We start from the raw sequence: 7,182 nt of genomic DNA, 5'->3' as shown, positions 1-7,182 counted from the left end.
GTTGTAATACATCGTGCACTTTACTCACTTCAACCATTGATACATCTTTAGGGTAGCACAGCCATTCACATGTACAGCGTATGCTGGTCGGCAATAGTCTTATTTGTTTTTGAAATTTTTCAAGGTCCTTCATTGATGACTCTTGCTGACGTAAAATTTCTGGTGAGAGAGTCGGAGGTGGTTTATTAGCCAACAATTCTCTAAGATACTCCCTCATTCTTTGATTTCCCTGAGTTCTTTGTTCTTCAGATTCTGAGGCTAATTTTTGTTTCAATGTGTCCAAACAGGATGATTCAGGTGGTATTTTAAGAGTGCAAGCCTTTATGAAGCTAATAGTGTTGCCATTGGGTCAATAAGCATTGGCTGGGCAGACCATTAACTTTCCTGCAAATCTCTCTGAAGTATTTAATTCTTTGCCTAGGCCACTAAATAGTGATGGAGTTGTGTTAGTCAAGCTCAAGAAAGCACAAGCACTACAGTCTCTGTTCCACCTGGTGATCAAACAGCCAGTACTAGTAGTGGGCCTGAGAGTGCTAGACCTAGTACCAGTACAGTGTTTGTGCTAACACTGAACAATGAAGCTCATCAGAAACCTATTTGTAGGCAGGAAGCCATGGTTGTTGATGCACTCAGGTGGCTGAAAGATAACAGTAATTTATATAGTGATGTGAATATTGATGAATCTGTTATAGATAGCAATGAGTATTCTGACAGTAATATTGAACCTGAGCAAAGCACTAGCATTGAGCCTCCCCAATTGAAATGTTCAGTAGTCAGAACAGATCATACACTACCAAATTAAGAGGCCATTGACTTCATTAGAAATGGATCATATAATAATCAAGTGCATCAGCTTCCTTGAGTAAGTGCCCAGCCAATAAATTTATATGAAGATAATAGTGCAAAAGAAATTGCATTTCCATGTCTGTTTCCGAGTGGAATCAATGGTCGTCATACAGCAAGAGACCCATCAATAACATTTACTGATTGTATTCAATCACGCTTACTTAAGGCTGATAATCGCTGGTGTAGTAATATTCCATATTTACTATGATCCGCAAATTTACTTTAAAAAATGAGATTACGTGATTCTGTATCAATCGCAATGTGAATTAGATCATCATCATCATTGGGTAGCACAGGATGTATCACTGCTGGTGAATTATTAAATGGAGATTTAAGTGAAAACTTGGAGCTTTTAGGAAATTGATATGCATTTATGCGTAATATACGTGGTTCCTCAGCTTACTGGAATAGAGCAAAGCTTGATTTGTTTGCAATGTTTAGAACGTTAGGTCCACCTACTTTCTTTATCACTTTAAGTGCAGATGATATGAATTGGTTTGATTTAATGTGTGTACTTGCAAAAAGTGATGGAAAGAATCTTAGTGATGATGAAGTAAAAGAGCTGTCTACTTCTGAACATGAAAGGTTGCTAAGTAGCTACTCAGTGATAGTAGCACATCATTTCTCACATTGCTTTGAAGCTTTCATGAATCATGTATTAAAGGTGTTAATAAGCCTATAGGTGAAATTAAAGACTACTTTTGGAGAGTACAGTTTCAACAAAGAGGCTCACCTCGTTTACATAGTCTATGGTGGGTAGAACATGTACCAGATAATAAGAGTAGAAGGTAGAAGGAAAGATTCGGGTTTGATTGATAAATATGTTAGTTGTCACGTACCAAAAGATCACGAAGATGATGAATTAAAAGATTTAGTATTGCGATTACAAAAGCATAATCATACACAAACGTGTAGAAAAATGGAGAATGGACGCAATCGCTGCCGCTTTGATTACCCAAAGAGGCCAAGTGACACAACTTATCTCAAAAGAAATGCTGATATTGGAAACAAAGCTCGTTTCTACATACTGAAACGTGAAGTAGGTGCTGAGATGATAAATCCATACAATCCTGACCTACTAAAAGCATGGAAAGCTAACATTGACATTCAAGTAGTAGGAAATATCTATGGAGCAGCAAAATACGTATGCCATTATATGTGTAAGGATGAGATTAAACAACAGATAGAAAGAAAGCTAGACAAATTGTCAGTAAATTGTAGCCAGAGACAAAAACTTTTGAAAATTGGAAACACTTTAATAAGTCACAGGATCCTCGGTGCTTAAGAGGCAGTATTTTGTACTACTAGCTTACATTCAAGGGGCTCTAGTTGATCATATGTATTCAAAATACAAATAGACCAGAGAAAAGAGAAAGACTATTTAAGTCAAATAGAGAGCTAAGAGCTATGATTACCGGAGATGATGATGTCTTCAATCCAGGTCCATTAGAAAGATATCAATCTCGTCCTGATGGAGAACCATTTGACAGAATGAGTCTAGCACTCTTTTCTGTATGGTACAACGTTGCTGATAAAAATCATGAGCAAACAATTTCCCATTCTCAGCCTAGATATCAACTAAAGAATTGTCTAGGAAATATATATCTAAGAAGAAAGCAAGCGTGCTTGAGACTACCTACAATAACACAAGAGTCTCATGGTAATAGCTATTATTATCAGCTAATCTTTCTTTATCTCCCTTGGAGAAATGAGACTCTTGATTTAATTGGAAATCATGGCTCTGCTCAAGCATCATTTGTAGCAAATCAAAATAAATTACAAGTACTAAGTACCAAACTGTGATGAATCAGGATACAGTGTATGTATTTACTATTTATTATTAACTATTATCTTTACATTCTGTGCACTGTTATGTAATCACTAATTTCTGTAAACAATGCATGCGCAATGATACAATACGCTGAACACATTATTCCTTCTAATTCACTTTTTCTGTTTTCTCTCGTTCTCTCTATTTTTATCCTTTTTGACCTTTGTTATTAATTTGAAAATACATCTATTGTTGATAAAAGCTAGTAGCGTTTCCTACATTGGTGACCCGAACGTTCTCTCCCGATTACTTTATCTTGACGAGTGTTTTAACAGTAGTCATGGCTGACTCAGAGGGACACAGCCTTCCACCATTCATCAACTATGGCGGCTGTGTCTACTTCATCATCTACTCCAGCTACGCTGCCAACGGCATTGACAGCATCCATATCCACAGTGACAGTTAAAGTGCCACCCTTCTGGCCAAACGACCCTCAGATGTGGTTCGCCCAGGTTGAAGCACAATTTGCCACTAGACGCATAACGTTACAGAAGAGTCGTTATGACCATGTTGTTTCTTCATTGTCACAGAAATACGCCACAGAGATTAGAGATCTCATTATTGATCCCCCTAGTAGCAACCCGTATGATACATTGAAAGCTAAGTTGATTGAGAGAATTGCACCATCTGAACAACAGCGCTTGCAACAACTGTTAAGTATTAATGAACTGGGTGATCGAAAACCTTCACAATTACTATGACGTCTACGCTTGTTACTGGTGATAATACTTCCTCTACTGGCCAAATGTTCCTTACAAACCTTTTTTTACAGGATCTCCCTGCTAACATCAGACTGGTACTTTCCTGTAGTACCACAGTTGACTTAGATATTTTGGCCACTTAAGCCAACTGAATGTCGGAGATTACTACACCTCCAGTATCAGTCATGGATCACACACAATCTATTGAGATGGAACCATTGCGAGCGAAAATCCCTAGTCTACGTCTAGAGATTCAACCCGCTGCACTCCTAGGAGACCTCGCAGTGTGGATCTCTCGATTTGGATGTCCTTCCTTCATCACTAATGGCACGGTGGCCCAACTTGAATCACTTTTATGAAAGTAACATATGCATTTATTAGGTACTAGCTTTCACGTACTACAACTTATCAGCCGCAGTCCAACAGAATTGTCAAAAGTTTCCATCAGCAATTAAAAGCTGCACTCAAAGCGCTGCAATACAGAGCCATGGAAAGACTCGCTTCCCTTGATATTATTGCATATTCGTACCTCCATCACTACAGTGAACTACTACAGAGCTAGTCTATGAAACAAAACTCTATCTACCAGGAGGGTTCTTCTCATTGTCAACGGTTTCAGACTCTCCCGATGAAATGCATATTTCCAGACTCAAACATTGCATGAACAAGGTACAACCAGTACCACATTGTTGTGCACATATTCTTACTCGTATACAAATTTGTCTCTTGGTCTCTAACTATTTGTAGTTATGTATTTTTGTTGGGACTTGGCTAAGAATCCACTCTAAACACCTTGAGATTGGCCATTTAGAGTAGTTTTTCGTACACAGGAATATCATGTCCTTCATTTGAATGGACACATTGATACAGTCAGAATTGATCATCTGAAACCTGCTCATCTAGATCATACAGAAGCACACAATCCTGCCTCTGAAACTCCCTCTTTCTCTTCCCCATACTTTGTGTCAAGACACACCTACTTCAAGTCATCATACATGATCAGGATAACACATTCAATTTCTCTCAGGTCTCAATGAATAATGTTTGTTTAATGTTGTCACTGGTGGGAGAGTACTATGGTGATTCAGGATACAGTGTATGTATTTACAGTATACCCTCGGTTATCTAGACTTCAGTTACCCGGACCTCAATTATCCGGATTCAAATAGCAACAGGAAGTTACCACATGAAAAAATTATAATTTTGTTTAATTAAAATAGCAACATGTGGGCGTGGTTAATGATACCCACGTGGTAACATTAAAATTTGTTCAATTATAACATTATGTGCGTTTGTGTTATAATTCCCTGTGGTGCACGGTGTGTGTAACTCGAACTCTCCAATCTCCAGCTGTTGCAGGCTTTTAGCTATGTTAGGATTTGGAAAGGACAAGCCTAAGGCTAAGAGAAAAAGGGTAGTTCTTACTTTGGAAGAGAAGCTTGATGTTATCAAGATGTTGAATAAAGCTGTTTCATACGCAGTTATCAATGAAAAATTTGGAATTGGCCACAGCACTGTTGGTGACATAAAAAAGAATCGCAATTTAATGCTTCAATTTAGTAAGGAGAAAGAGGAACAAGGCATAAAGGAAGTAGTGAAATCTATGAAATTGGGTGCCAATGCTGACCTTGATAAAGCAGTTTATATATGGCTGTGTCAAAAAAAGGCTAGAGGGTGTTCCCATTAGTGGAGGGATACTTTGTGAAAAAGCCAAGCAGCTTCATTGTAAGTTGAATTGTAAATGGCCTTTTGTAGCAAGTGAAGGCTGGAAGTGGCGTTTTTGTAAACGGTATGGTATCAGAAGTCTATCACTGGAGGGTGAAAAATTTTCTGCAGATCGACCAGCAGCTCAATCTTTTGGTTTCCACCTTCTCTCAGTTTGTCAATCAAAATTATCTATGCCTTGATCAGATATTTAACTGTGATGAGACTGGTTTGCAACTCAGACTCCTACCAGACAAAACATTGGTAGCAACATTTGAAAAGAGTGCTGATAGTAGAAAGGAGTTGAAAGATAGAGTCACACTTAATTTGTGCCAAATGCTTCAGGTTCCATCAAAGTTCAGCATCTACTTATTGGTAAAGCAAAAAGGCCATGATGTTTTAAATCTATTGATTTAGCTTCACTTCCCGTAATCTACAAAGGTCAGTAAAACGCATGGATGAATACATCTCTTTTTCTTCATTGGTTCCACAATATCTTCGTTCCTTTTGTTCAACGAGAGTTAATAAAGCTGGGCCTTGAACCAAGAGCTGTTCTTACACTAGATAATTGTTCAGCCCACCCAGATCCCGAATTATTGGTAAGCAAAGATAAAATGATTACTACAAAGTTTTTACCTGCAAATGTGACGTCACTGATCCAACCCATGGATCAAGGAGTAATACAAGCTCTGAAGTTAAGATACAGATAGAAGCTACTTCGAAAGCTTCTAATAGAAGACGATATGGGAGTGAATATTGTAAATTTTGTTAAAAGCATGCACATGCTACAAGTGTCTCATCTTGTTGCCGAATCATGGGAAGAAATTCCTCGAAACACTTTCAGGAAGTCATGGCATAAGATTCTTCCATCTTCTGAGCTATTGAAGACACAAGTGGTGGCCATGGCAAATGTATACTCTGGCAATGATTCAGAAATTGCTAGTGCTTTACTCCCTCTTTTTGAAAAAGCTAACACTAATGACTTTTTTATCACTTTAAAGGATGATACTAAAGCAACCAGGAGCACTTTCAACTGCAGCAAATATAATCATGCATATAGTATACATGGAATTAGGTTTAGACCTCGAATTACAGAAGATGTCAAGCTGCAGTCCAGTCAAAGCAATGAGGAACACTTATCTCAATTCAAGGAAGTATTTCAGCAGATCGGATTTGAAGTAAATGACGAGAAAGTCTACAAATGGCTGACATGTGACATGGATGATCAATGGGATCAAAAGTTGACTGATTCTGAAATTTGTGAGCTTGTATCTGAGTCTGACAGTAAAGATGATGACTGTGACAGTCATGAGTCAGCTAATAAGGCTGTGAATGTCATTAGCCATAGTGAAGCTGCTTACATGTTTGAGCAATGCTTAGTTTGGCTGGAGCATCAAGAAGAAAAAACCTTATTTAACACAGCGATCCTCGAGCAGCTACACACTTTAGCAGCTGAAAAGAGAATGAACAGCTTTAAACAAACTCACATAACATCATATTTTAAAAGACCACGACAGTAGCATGTATAAACATGTGTATAGATAAAAACATGCATGCATATTTATAGTGCAACACAATATATGTACAGTAATGTATGTATATATCAATTCTTTGAAATTGTGTTTCTTGCCAGTAAAACGATACTCCTTTGTCCTGTAAATTTGTAAAGACATGGCACCATGCACCAATCCATCCTCATGTCTAGTGTGACCAGTTACTTCACAGGTTATTATTCCTCTTGCTGCCAGAAAGTTGTAAAAAGTCATTCTTATACTTTTTGGTACATGCCCTATGACTTGTCCATCTTTCTTAATACAGACAGCAAATGGATCATAACGGTTGCTTGGTTCAATATGAACATCATTACATTCCCCTATAATAGGATTCCAAATAGTTTTATAAACATGATGTCCTTTTATTACACAGCTGTACAACAAATAGCATCATTACAAGAGCTACCAGCCATTCCCAAAATTGTAAGGTGCAAACTTGCAAAGCAGCTGTTTGTTGTAGTAGGCATGGCTAAAGGTGGGGTTAGGAGGTGTGGCTTCTTTTTCAATTATCTGGATTTTCAATTATCCAGAAGGGTGCCAGACCAAA

General features: G+C 37.9%; 1 pseudogene; it reads left to right on the top strand.

Moving 5' to 3' along the window:
* Window positions 1-4,747: 4,747 nt before the first annotated feature.
* LOC109584973 (tigger transposable element-derived protein 2-like) lies at window positions 4,748-5,792 on the top strand (annotated as a pseudogene).
* The last annotated feature ends 1,390 nt before the right edge of the window (window positions 5,793-7,182 follow it).

This window comes from Amphimedon queenslandica, unplaced genomic scaffold (assembly GCF_000090795.2).
Source record: "Amphimedon queenslandica unplaced genomic scaffold, v1.1 AMPQUscaffold_13515, whole genome shotgun sequence".
Taxonomy (NCBI): Eukaryota; Metazoa; Porifera; class Demospongiae; order Haplosclerida; family Niphatidae; genus Amphimedon; species Amphimedon queenslandica.
Note: the sequence above shows the minus strand (reverse complement) of the source record. Positions and strands in the feature narration are given on the sequence as shown.